The sequence below is a fragment of the Electrona antarctica genome (genome assembly GCF_951216825.1).
Source record: "Electrona antarctica genome assembly, chromosome: 5".
NCBI classification, from domain to species: domain Eukaryota; kingdom Metazoa; phylum Chordata; class Actinopteri; order Myctophiformes; family Myctophidae; genus Electrona; species Electrona antarctica.
The window spans coordinates 9,228,142-9,248,926 of NC_136810.1; the positions used below are offsets into that span (position 1 = coordinate 9,228,142).

A 20,785-nucleotide genomic window follows, 5' to 3' on the forward strand; every position below is an offset into this window, starting at 1 on the left:
TCTGGGCACCCGACTGGTAATCCAGTCGCAGTGTGCCGCGGGTTCGACTCCCGAGCCCGACACGGCCTTTACTGCATGTCTTCCCCCATCTCTCTCCCGTTTCCTGTCAGCCTACTGTCTGTCCCTTCAAAAACCAATAAAAGGCGTAAGCCGCAAAAAAATATCTTAAAAAAAAAAAAAAAAAAAAAGGAAACAGGGAGAGAGATGGGGGGGGAAATACGCAGCAAAGGTGGTTGGGATCGGGCCTCAAACCCACGACACGCTGTCAGGCTGGATTAGCCTATAGGTGACTGGACCGCTCGGCCGGCCCTGCAGGGGCACTAGTTTGTGTTTGTGGAAAAAGGTACTCACATTTTTTACTTGAGTAAAAGTATCTATACTGCAATGTAGAAATACTAACTAATACTACTAGTAAAACAAAGGCCTGACTTACACGGTCGCAACAGATTGATGTATGCTTGTTGTATGCAAAGGGTGTGATACAGCTTGCCCCAATGCATTTCCAATGGGAGTCACATGGTTTGACACAACATTTGTGTTGTATGAGGGGGAGGGGCGCAGTCGAAACACAGCCGAAAGCCGTACAACAGCTTGTAGTCCAAAATGACACTTACAACATTCATACAACAAGCATGCATCAATGTTTTAAAGGTCTGAGTGAGGCCAAAGTCCGGAATTCTAAATTTACTTGAGTAAAAGTACAAACGTATTGGCATCGAAATGTTTAAGTACCAAAAGAATGTCCCATTTCCAAATGTTGAAAATGGCCGATCTACAAGATCACAATCGCGTCACATCGTCAAGTTTTCAAATTATTGTAGTGGAGTAAAAGTATAATATTTGCCTATACGAGACGTAGTGGAGTAGAAGTAAAAGTACTGAGAATTGGAAATACTCCAGTAAAGTGAAAAACACCTCAACATTGTACAGTACTTTCAACCAGTACTACATGTCCAAAACCCTTCCTTTGATATTATTTTTAAAATATCAACCCTGCGGCTATTTTGTCCGTCCTTCCGTCTACCATCATTACATGCCCACCTCTCTCTGTTTATCTAATCTCTAAAGTACCACTGCACCACATCAGGCCGTCAAACAGGACTGCAGATACATCGTTCCTAAATCATCATACACCCACGCCTCTGTCTCTCTCCTACACATTCATGCACGCGCGCACGCACGCACGCACGCACGCACGCACGCACGCACGCACGCACGCACGCACGCACGCACACACACACACTTTTGTGCAAGGGAAAAATGTGTGCTTTAATATGTCCAGTTCTCTAACTTTTCTGATCTTCTGGGTGTCATTTGAACGGCAAAATATAGTAAAGACATATGTCTTTCCCTCTCTCTCTCTCACAAACAAACACGGGCACACACACGGGCGCGCACGCACGCACGCGGGCACACACACGGACGGACGGAGCACACGCACTGACGCACACACAATCTGCCCTCGGAGGGAGAGGTGGTTACTGTGGACACCACACTCTGTCGTGGCGGTGACATTAAACTAATTGGTTGCCTAGCAACTAATCGCTGTGTCAACATCCAAGGGGCGAGTGAGGACATAATTTGATTAGAGAGTGGGACATCAGAACTTATACTGCCAGCGAGAACACCATGCGTGCGTGCGTGTGTGCGTGCGTGCGTGCGTGCGTGCGTGCGTGCGTGCGTGCGTGCGTGCGTGCGTTTGTCCTTAGATGAATGTTGATTGCGGTTCATTTCTCAGCATATGTTTTATTTCCCTTCAGGCTCCTAATGGTGTGTGTACAGTATACACAGGCGCGTGTGTATGTGTGTCTGTGTAAATTATCCATATGTGTGTGTGTGTGTGTGTGTGTGTGTGTGTGTGTGTGTGTGTGTGTGTGTGTGTGTGTGTGTGTGTGTGTACTGTGCACGTGTACTGAATGACTGAAAGTCCCATCTAGAGGAATATCTGTCAGGCTGTAATGTTCCATCGCATCACTACAACTTATGTGCCTGAACATTCTTTGATAGTTCTGGTATGAGGTCTCGTAAAGCATATATATTATATAGACAAGGCATCAAACTGGGATGACTTCACTCAGAATTCACAGAAAAGCAGTCTCATAACTTCACACGCCACACTATGAGCTTGTGGATCTGCTATTTTCGGCGCATTATCTAAGTATACCAAGTATAAATCGGCATACCTGTAACTCAAACCTAAATCATTTCCTAAGCCTAAATAGTTTTTGTTGCGAAGACCCCGAAAATGTGTCATCAAATTCTACTATACGTTGGCTCTCACAAGTATAGCAATACAAGTGTGCACGCGCACGCATGCACGCACGCACGCACGCACGCACGCACAATTCTGAGTCCCAGAGTCACAGGGAGACATTTCGCACGTTTCTTCTAACAGAGGACCAATTATTTAGCTTATTTGGAGGGTCAGGCAGGGCAGGACTGGATGTCTGTTTACATGGGTCAGAGCTCCTAATGGAAGGAAAAATGCTTTTAAGGACTTTCAATAGAAAGCAGAAAACGAAAAGGTAGCGAGCTTGAAAAAAAGGCAGATTTTAGGCACTCCAAATATGAGAAATTAACAAAAGGCGAGTCGGCGACTGCATACTGTGAGCTTTCAGAGCTGCTTTTCTGGCTGAAAAGAACGCTTTGAAATGTTGAGCATAGTGTAATATAAATGCACTCATGGCGTGGACAGCTTTTTATCGGCTGTCCAACGACTGTCGACTGTACACAAATGCAGACCTGCTGGTCCGAGGTGATGGACATGCTTCTGCTTAACAAAAACAGTATATTAAACCCTTTATTACCTACCTATAATAACAGTAACCTATATGGTATTAGCAGTTTTCATGGTGGAGTTGTGGCCGGGCAGCAGAGCTGTCAAACAGGGGAGGAGATATACAGAAACCTTGCTCGTCTCTGGAAGCTGCTCCATAAAATATCCATATATTTTTAAGTATGCCAGTTGTGTGATATGTATAGGTACAGTGCACCTATTCTTATTCTGTTTTCATTTTAGCATTAGCTACACACAAGCAGACATAAGTGGTTTGAACGGAACTCATTGCCAACACAACAGCCAAGTGTTTAGGGCGCATAGTACATGTCACTCTCTCCACACGTAGTGTGGGTATAGACACATTGTACATATTGTTGTTGGGCCGAAACATCCTGTCCCAGAAAGCACGGTCAGGACCTGGACGAATTAGTGATGGCTCTATTGGGGCCAAATCAAGTCAAACCAAGACTAGTCAGATCTGGTCCAGAATATCACCTGATTTCAACCAACATAAATTCTGCCCACTAAGACAGACATCCCTGGATGAATCAGAGAGTCCGATAGAGGCCAGATCAACTTAAGTCATATAACTAGTCAGATCTAGCCCAGAATAAGCTATATTATTTTAACTGGTGAAGACTTCCTGGAAATGACATAAAGATCATCCCCATATGGGCTGTGATCTGGCCTAGTCCTGAACGTCACCAGGAGTCACCGGAGGACGTCATCTTAACGTCATCATGACGTCATTTGGCTTGCTGGGGCATGTCCAGATTTATCTTTTTTTTTGTAATATGGATGCCCTAATTAAAATGAATGCCCTACTTCGTATTACAAGACTGACATGCAACAGTAGCAAAATGGCATTTTATTATATTTCTTTGTAAATACATCAAAGATGCAATTATAATCCATTTCTAATGGATAACACCTTGGCATGGAAGAGAGGTCATCAGGTGGTCTCCAACCTTTTTAGAGTGTTTGAACCCTCAACCACTACACTCTCCAGTTAGCGGGTCAAGCAGTGATTGGCCAAATCACTGCCCCTCTCATCCAGGCTTCCAGCTATAGACGAATCCACGGAGGGGCGTGCGGGCCCCGGGCACAGCCATCCCTGAGGCACAACCAGCACCAGCTACAGCATCAGCCACACCTGGCCAAGAGGGAAGGCAGTGTCCTGCCGGCCAGGTGCAGCCAACCAGTGCCGACCACGCGCCTTGTGTGTTCTTGGGGGATTGCAGGCACTAAGGTGTCTAGGACTATGGTGTGCTTCCTGCCTATAGGGTCCTCCTACGTCTCACCAGACTGTTCGTCTGTGCGGTGTGCATGCGTCCTTCCTTGCCTTACTCTGGTGTATTTGAGTCAAGGGAGCCTTCTCTGCGTCTGTGTCACTGTCGTCGTTGTCATTGAATCTGTCCTATCGAGTCTCTCTTCCTCCGCTCCCCTTGGAAGACTTTGGGGGTATTATAATAATAATAATAATAATAATAATAATAAAGCTTTATTTGTATAGCACCTTTTAAGAACCAGTCACAAAGTGCTTTAACAGAGAAACATATATAAAGACATAGCAAGGAGGCACACAATAGAATAAAATATATTGTCAATAATGCACAAAATCACAACAACAACAGAAGAAATCAATAAAAAAAAATCACAAATCACAAGGGTAGGGGTTGAATGCAGCTTTGTAAAAATGAGTCTTAAGGAGTGATTTAAAACGGGGCACAGACTCGGCTAGCCTGATCTCTAGGGGCAGGGCATTCCAGAGAGACGGTGCACGGATAGCGAATGCCCGGTCGCCTACAGTTTATTTGCAGCCTGATCTGATTGAGAGAAGGGCCGTGCCGGGTGATCGTAGCTCCCGAGCTGGCTCGTAGGGGTCGAGTAGGTCAGAAATGTAAGATGGAGCAAGTCCGGATCTAGCTTTGAAAGTGAATAAAAGTATTTTAAAATTGATTCTGTATGAAACAGGCAGCCAATGTAGTGTGGCCAGGATAGGGGTGATGTGATCAATGTGATGTATTGCTCATGTGAACGTTCTGTAGCTTGCTTGGTGCTGCAACAGGGTTTGCTCTCCCCTGTTACCCTGCCAGTTTTTCCTGGAGTTCAGCTGTAGATCTAGCACACAACGTATCACATCCTGGTGCATTAGTGACTAAGTAAGTAATAACTAATGTAGCTGCAGCCATTTTATTGAACTAAATCTCCTGGTATGTCGGGAGGACCCTAGTTTGAGCCCTATATGCATTTGTCCCCTCTTGCTGCACTTCGTCTCTACACAACTAAATAAAGTGCCAAAACAAACTGACTTTGAGTCCAATAAATTCCATGGAAATCCATCCAAATGTAATTATGAGATACTGTATCGATCATGTGTGCAAGTGGAAGATTTGGCCTAATGGTGGCGCTAGAGGAAAGGTAGGGGCCATCATCTTGAAAGCATGACGGTCCACCGCAAAATCCATGACACTCCAGCCTGCAGTGCTTAATACATGTTTTTGGGAGGAGACAAAGCAAGTCAAGTCAAGACAAGACAAGTGCCCTACTTCTGTTCAAAGCCACCCGTAGACTCCAAATAAATGGGAGGGAAGTGGCAGTTATTGCTACACAAAACAGCTCCACACATATAACGGAAATAACCAACAGCTGTTTAAGACAGACAGATAGATAGATGCAGAGAGACAGACAGATAGATGCAGAGAGACAGACAGAAAGATGCAGAGAGACAGACAGATAGATGCAGAGAGACAGACAGAGAGACAGACAGATAGATGCAGAGAGACAGACAGATAGATGCAGAGAGACAGACAGAAAGACGCAGACAGTTAGATGCAGACATACAGAGAGTAATAGAGACAGACAGACAGATGGAAAGAAAAATAAGAGATGTAATTTGTGGTACAAAATGCCTCTCACCGATATACAACAGTGTGTGCTCGCGTGCACGCCCGTGTGTGTGTCTAATGGATAAGGCACAGGGCTTTATCTCGTACTAAAGTCATTACAGGTACATCATCTCCCATGTACCCACCTTGCCAAAGATGTGCAAATAGATACTGTAGTTACTTGCCGTGTACGCAGGCACAATCAGACACTCAAGCACAGCCACGCACACAGAGCTGTAAGCAAGACGCACAAGAGGCCTCCATTGTTTACACTGCACACATACGGACACAAACACATGGGACATTTGCAGATGCAAACGGCATGATTGCTTGATGAGGATGTATCAACAAAACAGATGCTAGCTCAGCACTTGGCTGTGAAATGTGCATGTGCACGCTACTGTGACAAAGTGATGAAATGTGGCTGTGATTAGGGGAGCTGTTGCTCCAGAGAGGAGGCGTTTGTTTGCCACCATGGATGTGTGTCATGGTTCACTGCGATGCACACCAACCATTGTGGTGGGAGGGGAAACAAACTCCCCCTAACAGTGATTGAACCACTTTCTTACACCGTCTTCATTTAGTAAACTCATTCTTAGTTGGCCCCGGTACGGCTCTGTACTTGGTCTGCTCCAGCTAGACAATCTCTATAGATCAGCTATTTTCACTATTTTGGAAACTAAAAAAAAAAAAATAGGCATGCTAGATTGTAAGTGATAAAGTCTGTCTGTGGGTTTTTATCATAAATGATTAAGCAATGAAAAATAGAGTTTGTGTGACTAAATGATAAATTAAAAAGAAAAAAAAGAAAAGGAGGGTGGGATATTTGCATAACCACTTAACCCTTTCAGTGCTATAATTTATTGAAAAATTAGGATCTAATTCATGCCAGCATTTTTTTAATTTGAGCTCTTATTTTGAAAAGACGCCATTTCCGCTCCACTTGCAGTAGTCCTAAATTAGGAATTTACACGGAGCTGGGCCGGCCTTGTTTACATTGTGAATCCAGACTGGAGCTCCAGATCGTCAGCTCTGTGCCGTCAAAGAAACGCTGTTTTGACCAAAATGCCATCTGGGACAAGGAATAGGAGATACAGGCGATTGAAAGAAATGGATAGAATGGATTATTATGGCGACAACGATCTAAGATGGGCGATCCAGTGCTGTGCTAACAACACAGCTAGCTAACTATATTGGATCCATTGGAACACAGGTTCCATTTTCCATGTCCTGAAAAGTATACAGGTTTTGGACATGCCGTACAAGGTTTACAACTGTGGTGAATCTGAAAGCCATGGATAGCCTAGCTTGGTGGTTCTCAAACTTTTTCATGGCCAGGGACCCACATCTGAAAAGAGTTTGGGCCGGGGACCCCATACAAGATTTCTCTTGATGAAAATGTCCAAGATGTCTTTGAAAATAGCCGCTCTACTAGGGTGGCAAACTGATTTTGATGGAATATTAACTAATTTAGCTGGCTCAGTTTGTTCGCACATGTGAAACTTAAAATATTTCTTTGCTGAAGCAAGGACAGAGCAGTCAGGAAATAGAGAGCCTTCGTGATCAACAGTGAGAGCAAAGTGTTCTCAAATCCACAGAGAGCCGTTGGTGTAATGGTCACTCTGCGAGTCTGAGCTGTACAATACCTTTCACTTTACACTATTTAATGGTCACTCTGCGCTGGACAATACCTTTCACTTTACACTGTTTAGAGCCAAATACATCAAGCACAATACAAGTTGGATGTTTAGAGAGCTTTGCAACACGCACGCAGGCGCGCACACACCCCATTCTGAGTCCCAGTTTGAGAAACACAGGGAGACATTTCAAGCGACACACACACACACACACACACACACACACACACACACACACACACACACACACACACACACACACACACACACACACACACACACACACACACACACACACACACACACACACACACACACACACACACACACACACACACACACACACACACACAAATTTGAGAAAACAAGAAAATTAAGAGAATACAATTATAATGCAGAGGAAATTAGGCATAAAAAGAAGACAAGGCAATTATTCTGAGGAAAGCCGTTCCAGAAAATAACCTCTTTCTTTCTTGGCGAGGACTCAGCTTTCTGAATCAACCTTTTTTAACTAGTCTAGAAGAAATCCAGTAGCACCAAAAGACAACACATTTTATGTTGTTTTGCTCTTGAGTGTCGCACTCTGAAAATGGCTGATCTACAAGCTCACAACGCGTCACAGCGCGACCCATTGTGAGCTTTATTTTCAGCATGCAACAAAGTGAAAAATCAGGCAATATGACGGCTTCAAGGCCGCCGCCAAAATAGATTTTTGTCGACAAAATCAACTATGGATGTAGCCTAGCCGACTAAAAGATTATAATATTTATTCAACTACAACTAGACTAACACTAAAACATTTCAGATGAAAATGTGACAAAAAACTACATTTTATTTCAAAAGACTATGACTAAACAAAATCAACACTGCTACTGAAGATGAATGCATGGACACATATTTCCCAAGGAGAGGACAGCAAAGCCGGCACTAAGTTAAGGTATCAAGACTGTTAAGGCCTATTCATAGTCTGGATTTTCGGTGGTGAGGTGACCACCGCTCCGGTGGTGAGCTGACCACCGGAGCTGAAATAACGTTGAGCGGTGGTGAGTAAAAACAGAGAGAAGGGCTGGAGCGGTGGCGATGGTTTGCTCTTCACCGCGGCTCGTGACGTCATGTTGTAGTTCGGTGGTCACCTAACCACCGAAAATCCAGACTATGTATGAGCCTTTATGCATGAGGCTCCTTACAATGATGGGGTGACAGGAGTATGCGGGTGACACTATCGTCCTGGAGTAAGACCCTGGTGGCTGCCTGTGGGGGGGGGGGGGGGGGGGGGGGACCCTGGGGGGGGGGGGGGGGGGGGGACCCTGGTGGCTGCCTGTGCATAGTAAAATGCACCAGCTGCACTGCTCAAGGGGGAGGTTAACTATAAGGATTTCACCTCCTGAACTTCTATCACGAGACAATTGAAGGCTAATTTTTGGCTCTGCGGGTGCGATGCGCACCGACACCTGATGATGGATTGTTTTACATGTTTAAGGGCAGCGGGGGTTCCGTGACTTCCGTCTGTGGGTTTTGGCTGAAAGTACTGCGTTTTACCCAAAAAATATAAAGTTCCTTTTGGCACATGTCCTGTTGTCCACGTACCCTTCAAGACATATGTGCTTGTTCAGGGTTCTTGCACCATTTTGAAAGTAAAATGTAAGACTTTTTAAGGCATTTTTAAGACTTTTTAAGGATCCGCAGGAACCCTGTTGTTACAGTATAAGCTCTTTCAAGTACTACAATAGGGATAATGGCATGGTTTGATTTGTAAAAGAAAAAAAAGGAGGGTGGGATATTTTCATAACCACTTAAAGGAGAATTCCATGCTAGAAGGCTTTTTTACCTTTCTTACCTTTCTTTGTAGTCGTTACGTCCCACCAAAGAGGTCCAGGTGTTTTTTTGTGCAAAAACTCCTTATTGGCTATATCCCCTACCATAAGCCCTCAATGAATTGCATTGAATGGGAATTGAATGGGGCTATGGGGTGTTGTGCTAATTCGCTTATTTCCATCGAAATAAGTAGTAAAGTGTGCCGCTTGGGATATTATTTACATTATGAAGAGAGGATATATACATTTTTTTTTAAATTTTGAGTGATGGAAATAAGCAAATTAGCACAACACCCCATATAGCCCCATTCAATTCCCATTCAATTCAATGCAATTCATTTAGGGCTTATGGTAGGGGAAATAGCCAATAAGGAGCTTTTGCACAAAATAACACCTGGACCTCTTTGGTGGGGACGTAACAACTACAAAGAAAGGTAAGAAAGCCTTTTAGTATGGAATTCTCCTTTAAGCTCTTATACTTCATGACACACTGACAATTAGCGAAAATAGCCCATCTACAAGCTAACAGTGTGTTGTGTAATGTGCCACATTGTTTTGACAAGATTTTTTTTTTTAAAGAAATATGGCACTGGTCGGTGCAGTGGGTTTGTGACCTTCTTCTATATTGCTCACTCCATAAAGGCACGCCATTAAAATAAATACCTCAATACCCAATGATGACTCAATGTCATTAGTGATGCTGAATGTTGACCAGCAGGATGAACGCATCATGTCTCATGGCAATCAGTCACCATGGAAGACAGGAGGTCTGAACAGCTGGTGTGCTCGTCGTCACCAAGACAACCTGGACCTTACTCAACTCCACTACTCCGTACACTGCTGAATGAAAACATTATACCAACCTGTTTAGTAATTTATATTCCAACAATCTGGGAAACCCCTGGGTACAAAGAAAATGCTTATTTTTTCTTTATTTGTTTGTGCCTCTGGGGGCCTCTGGGGGCACCAGCTATTTTTTTGTGTAGAGACTAGAGAGTAGACTAGGGTTGGGATCTGGAACCGAGGGAACCGGGACCAGCATTGAGGAACCGGAATGGGTTCTCTCACATGTGGAACCGTTTCTGAAACACGTTCTAGTGTGTACAAATGGAACCCGGGAGGGTCCATTTGGTTCCATTTGTACACACCTCTAAGGGTCCATTTGGAACCCCGGCCTAGAGGAGTCGTGAAAGAGAACCGCTAAGGAATCGGTCGACCACTAAGAGGGAATCGTTAAAACCAATTCCATGATCCGCCACTAGAGGTGGTATCGTGGGTTAGCTATGTTTTTATTTATTTACTAATGAATTATTCTCTTTTGCAATACATGTACTGTATATATCTCACTATTTGATCCTAGTACCCCAGGGGAAGATACACTAAATATTTTCGCACATACAAGGCTTCAGACTTCTTATATAACTTTATAGAGAAATATATAAATTTTGGGGCTAAGTATCCCTTTAACTCATTTAGGGCGGGAACCCCTTTTGGTGTTTTCAAGCGTTATGTTATACTTTAGCTATTGAAAAATAGCAGATCTACAAGCTCATAAGAGCTTGTAGATCTGCTATTTTTGAAAAATCGTGAAAATGAGGCACAAATCTTCACAGACTTGAGAAGTTTTCGTATTGAAGGTAGGACTAAGTACTGTGTAGACACAGCAATTGCTTTTGTCTGGACCAAAACAGTGTGGCCATGCAGCCCTAGAAACCGCAATGTCTGGCTGAATCACTGGAGGGCTTTTAATTTGAAATGCCTCGTGCCTTTTCATATAGTCGCAAGCAATCCCAAAACAATTATTGTCATCGGTTTCAGCTTCATGCATTTTCATATTATCAAGCAATCCCAAAACAATTATTGTCTTCGGCTTGGGTACTTATATTGTATTGCCGCAGAACAGCACATGCCCGAGAGAGAGGAAGATTGAGTGAGTGAGTGAGTGAGTGAGTGAGTGAGCCTGTGTAAATGCGTGCATGCATGTGTGTAGAGAGAGAGAGAGAGAGAGAGAGAGAGAGAGAGAGAGAAAGAGATTATATATTTGCAGGCACTTCACGAATGCACTTATTATTTACAGTCTATGGAACACATTCACATCCTGGAAAAAGAATGTCACAATTGATAAGATAACAGACATCCTTTTATTTGTAACGATGGATATGAATGGATGAACTGGCTGAACGCACAACCAAAATCTAATTAGAATGGCTACATTTCAAACCAAAGCACAAGTCAATACAGTGTGGAGATGAGCACACTGCACTGCACAACGTTTGACCAAAATGGGACAGCACACTGCACACTGCAGTGACTGCACTGCACACAGCACAACTTTTTTCTTTCTTTTTGTAGATATGACAACTTTTTAGTGCACAACTTTTGACCAAAATGGGACAGCACACTGCACTGCACACAGCACAACTTTTTTCTTTATTTTTGTAGATATGACAACTTTTTAGTGTTTTTGTAGCAAACTGATGTTTTTTTTTATTTTTATGACAACTTTTTACTATATTTTTTAGTTTACATTTTTTCTATACTTAACTTTTTTCTATATTTTTTTGTACAAACTGATGTTTTTCTAAACTTTTGATGTTTACCTTTTTTTATATTTTTTGTACAAACTGCTGTTTGAACTTTGTTTACAATGTTTCTATATTTAAATAAACTACATTACATTTGACCGTACATTTGACTCTTGTGTTATATTCTTGTGAAATATTCAGTAAAGTATAGCTCAAAGGCTACATATTCAGTCAGACTTTTGGTGAGTTGTCCTGACAACTCACCCCTAAACGTGAAGACATCTCACCCCGAAAGTGGCCAAAAGTGAAGACATCTCACCCCGGAAAGTGAAGACATCTCACCCCTAAAAAAGCAGGGGTGAGATGTCTTCACGTTTAGGGGTGAGTTGTCTGGACAACTCACCAAAAGTGAGTTTAGGGGTGAGTTGTCTTGTTACCTTTAGGCGAGTGTGCTCCGGTGCGGTATTTCAGAACGCGCCCGTAGTGTAGTAAAGTTAAGCCGTAGCTCCGCCGCCCCAGCGAATCTGAAAACCCACCACACATCACTAATGCAACACAGTGTGGGCTTGTAGATCAGCTCTGTTCGACACCCGCAAACTAAAGCAGCAAGCCAGGCCGAGGCGTTAGAGTCTATGCGGGAACGCACAGAGGCATAAAGCGGCGTTTTTTTATACAGTGCTTCCAGGCAAGTACAGGTGATGCCCCCGTGTAGACAAAGGCTAAAGCCATGATAAACTAGAAAAAGTGCCCCTCGGGGCACAGGTCTCCACCAGGGCAGGTCAGGTTGTGGCCTCCTGGTGGCGCTATAATAGGCCAATGTGAAAAGGGTGCCATCTCTTCATACGCCTTTGATGGCAATTGGATGATTTGAGGCATTTTGTTCCAAAAATGTGTTTTGCCAAAATTAACCTGTTGGTGGCGCTATAACAGGCCAATGTGAAAAGGGTGGGATATATTCTTCAGCCTAGTAAGAAAATGTGTGAAAGATTTCACGTAAATTGCATGCCGCGTTCATGATTTGAGGCTTTTGTTCAAAACGGGGCAATCTTGCAAACTGTGAAAGCCAATTATAGCCAATTAGGATGGAATATGAAATATCGGACAGATCCAACTTGAGCACATGACCATAGAGATACTGTGTAACGATTTGTGAGATTTTTGGACAGAATCTGGAGGACTAATATCAAAAAATGTGTTTTACAAAACTCGGCCTCCTGGTGGCGCTATAAAAGGCAGATGCGGAAAATGCAGGTCAAAGGTTTGTCCTTGGTCTCTAGGGAGTGTGCATGCAACGTTTCACGCAGATCGGTGCAGTTTTAGGTAAAAAATGTGAAAAGCTGCCTCATGGTGGCGCTATAAGAGGCCGAAAATGTGGGGCAGAGGTTCATCGTTGGCATCCAGGGAGTGTGTGTGCAAAGTTTGGCATCGACCGGGTTAACGGTGCCGGAGATTAGCTGTACACAGACGGACGGAAGGACGGACACACACACACACACACGGACGGAGTTCAAAACATACTCTCTCCCCATGCCTTCGGCCTGGTGGAGACAATTAGCATTTCTATGCAGAGGCTCGCTTCACTGAATTGAATGGACTGGCGATTGTCTTTGTGTCCGTGATGGACAATGTGTCAAGGACGTCAGCCCAGCTATTGTTGTCGCCTTGTCGGGGCAGGTGTTACATTTGTTCGATTTCTTTGACGGCACACTTGGGCATTTCAAACGGCACATTAAAGTGCCGCGGCACACAGGTAATCACTGCTTTAAGTGCATGTACATAATATTATTTAAATGCTGCTATTTGTTTTTTCTTTCTTAACGGTTTTTGACATGTCGTTTGTCGTTTTTTAACTTTGCTCTGTGAAGCACTTTGGAACATTGTTTTGAAATAAATAAATAAAATAATAATAATTATCATTATCATTTGTCTAGTGTTTCATACAGGCCCAGCCATTCCAGACCAGCTGAAATCCCAGGCAACAAGCAAAATATGGTTTAGACCAATGGGTTATATGCATAAAAGGTGCGCCAGTACGCATGCATCGTGAAAATGTTGGAGGCGCGACAGATCAAAGGCATGCCAGACGCATTTGCGTACCAACAGCTGAGACAGGAATTTATAGAGTCCTGGCACAACATTCCACTGAAACTGAAAGGGAAAGTGATTTGTTTAGACTCAGTCAGCGCTAGTCGCTGACAAATAGCGACCATATTTAGATATGAAAACCATGCATCTGTCACTTAATTAGGTAAGGTGAGTAATTCATTGTATCTGTGTTGAATCGTTACAGTGGTTGAGCTGCTAACAAATACACGTCTGTGAATCTTTTGCATCTGCCCGTGTGAATGCAGCATAAGTAACGTTGTGGGACTTGTGGCAGAGTAGTAACGTCCGTAGCCAGGGCCGGTTCTAGGGGGGGGCAGGGGTGGGCATAGCCCACCCAAACGTGCGTCCTGCCCACCCAATGTGGGTTTGTTCGATATGGTGATAAATATCGTCGGGACGATACAACGTCTCCAGAGATACGGCTTTTTAGAGTTATCGTTTCCATCACGATAAATTCACTCCATCAGATGCAGCGCATGCACGTTCTATGATGTGTAATTTATACTTCTGCAGTACGACGGTTTCGTTCACCAAAAATAACAAATCTACAAGCTAACAACGCTTCGCTACTGCACCGCAATGGAAGGCATTGTTTGCTTATAGATCGGGTGGGTTCTGAGCACTCCCAAAGTCCCCGCCCCTTTCCTGAGCACTCCCAAAGTCCCCGCCCCTTTCTTCTGAGCAGAGAGGGAAGCACTGCAGGAGTTTGTCTACACTCACTGCGCTCCGCACACGGCGCACAGAATAATGTGTAAAGAAAGACGAAAGAAATGGACAGGCAATTATACTCAGATGTCGAGCGAGTGGAGGTTGAGGAAGGGCTAGTTCCCAAAAAGAACTGTACAGCAGTGGTATGGAACTATTTCGGATTCTCCGTCCGTAAGGGACAAGGACGAACATTATTTTGAAATATTTTTAAACTCCTACGGTTTCGCCGACAGCCACTTCATAGTTTGCAAAACACACGCGGTGTGTGTGTGTGTGTGTGTGTGCTGACTTGCGCTGTACACTCCGTCAGTCTTCTCCTCCCTTGCTCAGTCTATAATGTAGCTCCGCCAAAACTCAAGAAACTTTCATAATGACAATTTAAAGTGAATCCTACTTTATGCGACGTGCGTCCATTGATGATAGGCTACTCCTTGTAAACTCAGTCGCCACGTTCAAAAACGTATCCAGCAAACCAACTCATGACGTTATAGTATTCCATGGAAGCAGATGGGATCAACACTTGCAAGCATAACATTTTAAATCCCTAATAGAGAGAGTAAAACCACAACATAAACCGGAGTTTCACTTATCTAAGGAATGACATGAGGTATTCCTTTTGCCTTGAAGAGCAGTACATTAAGGCAGAGTGTTGACAAAGCTTTGCTTTTTTTGCCTTGAAAATCATGAAAGGCAGACGTTTTGCATGGCTCTGCTCACTCAATCAAGGACCCCTAAATTAATATGTATTTGTGGACCCCAATCTGAAAAAATATTTTGTGTGTGAGCTTGTAGATCGGCTATTTTCAAGTAGCCAATGTGTATGATTAAAGTGGTTAAATAGATATTTATGATATTCATAAATTTAGCTGGGGACCTCCTGGAACTGCTGGACCCCACTTTGAGAACCAATACCATAGGGTGTAGGTTAATCACTTTTTCAAAAGTGATTATATTATATATCATATTTTGCTGCATAAATTCACATAAAACCCTGCATATTCCATCGCATAATCAATATTAAATAATAATATTTTTGCCCGCGTTTTTCTGGAGGGTCTACTAAATGGTATTTATTTTAGTTTTTGTTACATTGTACTGTAAATCACACCTGTGTGAAGTGAGGGGCGCTCTGATTGCTATGATGTGATGTAATGATGATGTAAAACAAACTGTGTCAAAACAAACATTCAATTCTCTTTATTGTTAATGGGATTTAATGTTTGTGTTAGGGACAAAACAAACATTGTCAATGGCGTTTTTTAAAACAAACATTGAATTAAAAACAAACATTAAACCCGCGCCCCTCAAAAACGCGCAAAAAAATATCGTGATAATATCGTTTATCGTGATACGGCTTGAAAAAATATCGTGATAATACTTTTGTCCATATCGCCCACCCCTACACCCCACCCGCGCCGGCGGAGTCGCCCCCCTTACAATTCTGTCTGCCCACCTGAGTGGGGCTGGCTAAATCCGGCCCTGTCGTAGCCCCTCCCCCAGTTTAATGCTTGTTTAAGATGAAGTTTGTGGACGGCAACCAAAAGCTGGATGTAGGAGGGGCTATAGCGCCTCTCCAAAATAAGAGATAATATTAACAGGACATACGTGTATGGTGATGTTAGTGATGAAGTATTGATTGATTGATTTAAGACTTTTTTAACATGATTATTAGCGGTACAAGTAGTACAGTCAAATGTATGCTATTTTTGATTGATTGAAATATGTATTAACAGTTTGCAGAATTACAGTACATTTCAAGCACAAACTCAATACAAAGACTGTTAACTGTGAGTGGACGACCCAATTAAGCATTACACTTGTTTACAAGAGGGTCCACCTTGTTCAATTCATCAAAAAGCTAAAAGCTAAAAGCCCCCAGGGTCTTGTTTCCGCCGTGGCCCGTAAGTACTAAGTAGGCAGTAATACATGGGGGTGTAAGAAAAAGAAATGGACCTCAAAGTAGCTCTTTTACTGTAATCCCAGTCCATGTCATCCATTACAGCTCCACCCTGGGTGTGATGGTGAGAGCGTGTTCTCAGGGGCTCGCAGCCTCGCGCTATTGTTTTGCAGAGGATCTGATGTCACCATCTGGACTGGAAGGCATCTGGAGCCATCTGCCACGCTGCTTATACCACTATGGACTCGGGGACTCTGGGGTTTGCGACAACACACTGTGAGCGGTGCAGTCAACCACGCATAGCGGGATGTTGCAGGTGATTGGGGTAAAGCGGCCTGAATCAGTGTGTGCAATTATGCAACAGACAGACCACAAGTCATGACTAGAAATGAGCTGTCCCCACGGGGATCGCTGAAAAGAGGCGGATTTGAATTCGACACGCATTCTCTCTTTGCGTCGGACAGCCTTGCCTATCAGTGCCACAGCTGGGCCCCTCCTGTCTCTCTCTCTCTCTCTCTGTATACTATCCAGACAGAATTAAACACTGACATAACGCACATGAAAAGGACTATTTGTATACAGACGTGAAAGGCTATAAAAAGGTAAAAAAGGCAGATGGAGGGAGTCTGCAGGTCAAATGTAACAGGGCTGAGGCCATAGACCTCCAGCATATGTTACTTGTTGGTGGTGAGGAAGACACTGCTGCTCTGTTCCGTCCGCTACGCGCTGACGCTGAGCTAGTTTCCCCATGACACCTGGGTGGTCTTAAGGCCTTGACCTTCTTCATCTGTTCTGAGCTATAAGGCACTGATATGGAGCCATTTGGCCTCACCGCGTGAACACTAGCCTCACTATTCTGGGCACGCCACAGCAGGCAAACATTTGGCCAATAATAGACAAACCCATTTATAGCAAACATTTCTATAGCCAACGTATTTATAGAACATCTACGAGGTCACAATGTGTCTGTAAAGCGCCTTGGATAAAGGCGCTATATAAATGCACCATTTACATTTGAAATGCACTGTGAGCTTATAAGAGCTGCTATTTTCGCAATTTAAGTACGACAAAGTATACAGTAGCCTAGGGTCTTGAGAATGTTCAGGATGAGCAAAACTAAATGTCCAACTTCAATGGTTACATGTACAGTATTTATGTGCATAATGTGAAATGATTATACATTTAGGAATTGTGTAGAGCGAGATGGACAAAGGCCTAGACTATAAAGAAGATGGAATAATGATTTTTGTCTTCAGCACTGGATCATAGCTTCAGTATCGACATATCAAGTCCCAGTAGTTATCAGGGAGCCAGCTTGGTTATTCTATGGTCAGCCATATAATACCGTGGGTCGCAACCTCATGTCTAAATTACCTCTTCCCACCAAGGAAATCAAACTTCAGTTAGACATTCTGATCCATTGTGTGTGTGTGTGTGTGTGTGTGTGTGTGTGTGTGTGTGTGTGTGTGTGTGTGTGCTTGCATGTCTAAGCATGTGTGCGTGCGTCCCAGTTTCCAGATGTGCTCTCTGAACCCTAGAATTGATCAAGTCTTAAACTCACACACACCCCTTAGTGCCCCATCACCAGAATACCCTTTGAACCTAAGTATTGATTAGGGTTAGGTCACTGTCATTGTAGATAGTCTCAAGAGAGCGTGCGCACATGCGCACACACACACACACACACACACACACACACACACACACCACCCCGAGGACATATAATAACTAGACAATATCTCTAAAAGCCATGACTAATAATCTTTCTGCTGTGTGTGTGTGTGTGTGTGTGTGTGTGCGTGCGTGCGTACAAACATGGACCCATGCGCAGGTGCAGGTGCGTGTAAAGAATACGGGATTCAACATGTAATCCACCAACCATGACGATAGACACCAGATGGGGGCCCACTAGAGAAAGATGGAATGTCAGGCTGCCCTTGAACAAGCCATGGATCTTCTACATGCTACGATGCTACTGTAGCTACAAGTGATTCACACTGGGATAACGACGGCATCAGCTGCATGATTACCATGGAAACGTGAAACCTAGGAGGTCAGGGAGTGCATGGAAAGAGTTGGATTCTGCACTCCATCATCCCAGCTAGAGCTGCAGTCAGTGCTATGCAGTATGGCCAAAATTCATCCGTCTGCTGATTGTTTGTAGACCATAAAATAAGGCAATAAAAGTGTGCAAAAAGAAATCTAAACTACAATATATATAATTACATTATACAATGAACAAGCAAACATACAATAGTCTGCACAATAAATTGCTGATAGTGTTGTCAAAAAGTCAAATAAGGGCAGATATATTGGCCAAACCGATATCTCGGTCGGCTTCTAGTACCAACAGCAAATGTAATGTACTGCTTGCTCAGTAAAGGACTTACCTATAAACTCCCACATGTTCATTATGTCCATGGCCAAGACTGTGTGCTTCCACACACACAGTTGTACATGCAGCCCTGGATCTGAATGTAGAACTGTGTCAGAGTGAATGCAGGGCATTGTTGAGAAGAAGGGTGTTCAGTCAGCCTCCCCTGGGGAAAAGGAACACAAAACATATCCTTCATGTTTTTAACAACCCAATTGTGTTGCACAAAGACATTTATTGTTTAAGTCATTTGAATGGAATTCTACTTTTGTGCATTACATTCCCCACCCAGATTTCCCACTTGTGTGGGGAATGGGGATAGGGGTACCTAGACGTTGAATAATTGTGTGTGTGTGTGTGTGTGTGTGTGTGTGTCAGTGATGTTCCATTTCCATAAAATACGCACAACCCCCTCGATGTAGCGAATACGAAAGCACATTTTGTTTATCCACTTTTAACCGTCTGAACAGCAGTAATTCACTGGGCTACACAAGGGACTGTGATGCTAACACTGGATAGAGAGAGGAAGTGTGTGTTGCGTGCGTGCGTGCGTGCGTGCGTGCGTGCGTGCGTGCGTGCGTGCCAGATCCAAGACTGTGTACAACTGTGTGTGTGGAAGCACACAGTCTTGGCCATGGACAAGTGTCTGAACATGTGCGAGTTTATACTGTAGTCCCTTACTGAGCAGTACATTGCATTTTCTGTTGGTACTAGAAGCCGACCGAGATATCGGTTTGGCCGATATATCTGCCCTTATTTGACTTTTTGACAACACTATCAGCAATTGTGCAGACTATTTTGTTTGCTTGTTAGATTTGCACTTTTCTTTCCAAATGTACAAATATTATCCCCCATCATTTTAGCAATAGAACAATCTCTTTTGTTCCATAATATAATCTAAAATGAGAAGCCGTGTCTTTGACAGCTGGGTGAATGATATTGGGCAACCTTTCCGTATGGCTTCAGATTTGATTGATTGTATATTTTATTGATGAATATTACAAAGTACAACACTACACAAGCAAAAATAAATAAAGGAAAAAAAAGCAAACAAGTGGATGAGACACAAAATAGATAAAGGCTTGTTTCCATTTTGGTCCATTAACAATAGAGGGTATGTGCGTGACATCATCATCAAACCAGGAAGTTATGCAGGAATGCCTGCTGAGTGGCAAAAAACTTTCTGGCCTTGACAGCCCATACATCCAAACAGAAAAGTCCTATCTGATTGCATTAAATAACGTTAAACAATGTTAAACTCACTTTGCATGTTGCTTTGCCACTCGATTTGCCACTTGATGTGCCATTCACTTTAAGCATGCGCATACCCTCTATTCAATACTCAACAACTATAGACAAACAATGGTGCAACAAACAACAATATCCACATGTACATGTTTTTGTCCACCAAATGTCCCTATATGAGCTTTACAGGCCTCTTTTTCTTTAAAGAAAGATTGATTTCATAATTTATTGTTATCTATGCTAGTGCTGCATTGTTTGGAGGAAGCCACATCAAAATAACTTTTACTCTTATGTACCTGTAAACAAGCTGTAACAAAGTAACTAAAGTACAACCTTGAACTTTACAGTACAGTATCGGAGGGTCTGTGATCTCTGAGTCTGGGTCATGCCTGTACAGATTGTTCTGGAGCATCAAGGGAGCACGTCCACATCGCCAACCATGATGCAAGATCATTGCAATAAATGGCTATCATTCATCTTGACAAGAGTGTCTGTCTGTCTGACTTAACTTGTAATTACGATTATTTTGTACTTTATTACCTTATATTATATCACCATATTCTGAAGTGGTACAAATTAATCATATTCTGAAGATTAATTGAAGAATCAAAACCATTACCGACAGATTATTAACATCATTAGTTGAAGGCCTAAAAATAGCTAGCTAGTAGCTACAGAATAGAATTACATGTATTCATTCACAGCCACCATTGCAACTACTAGACACCAAGATACTGTCTGGCTGCATACACAAAGTCCAGACACTTTAACATCTGTAAACCTGGCGTCCCAATTCTGTCATTGTTGGGAAA

At 43.2% G+C, this 20,785-nt stretch overlaps 1 long non-coding RNA gene across 1 annotated transcript in view; it reads right to left on the reverse strand.

Annotated features, from left to right (window-relative positions):
* LOC306923292 overlaps positions 1–18,830 on the reverse strand; it is an 85,532-nt gene extending 66,702 nt beyond the window's left edge. The window contains exon 1 of the long non-coding RNA XR_013790014.1: positions 18,745–18,830. This is a non-coding gene — a long non-coding RNA (uncharacterized lncRNA). The remainder of the gene's footprint in view (positions 1–18,744) is intronic.
* Positions 18,831–20,785: the final 1,955 nt, after the last annotated feature.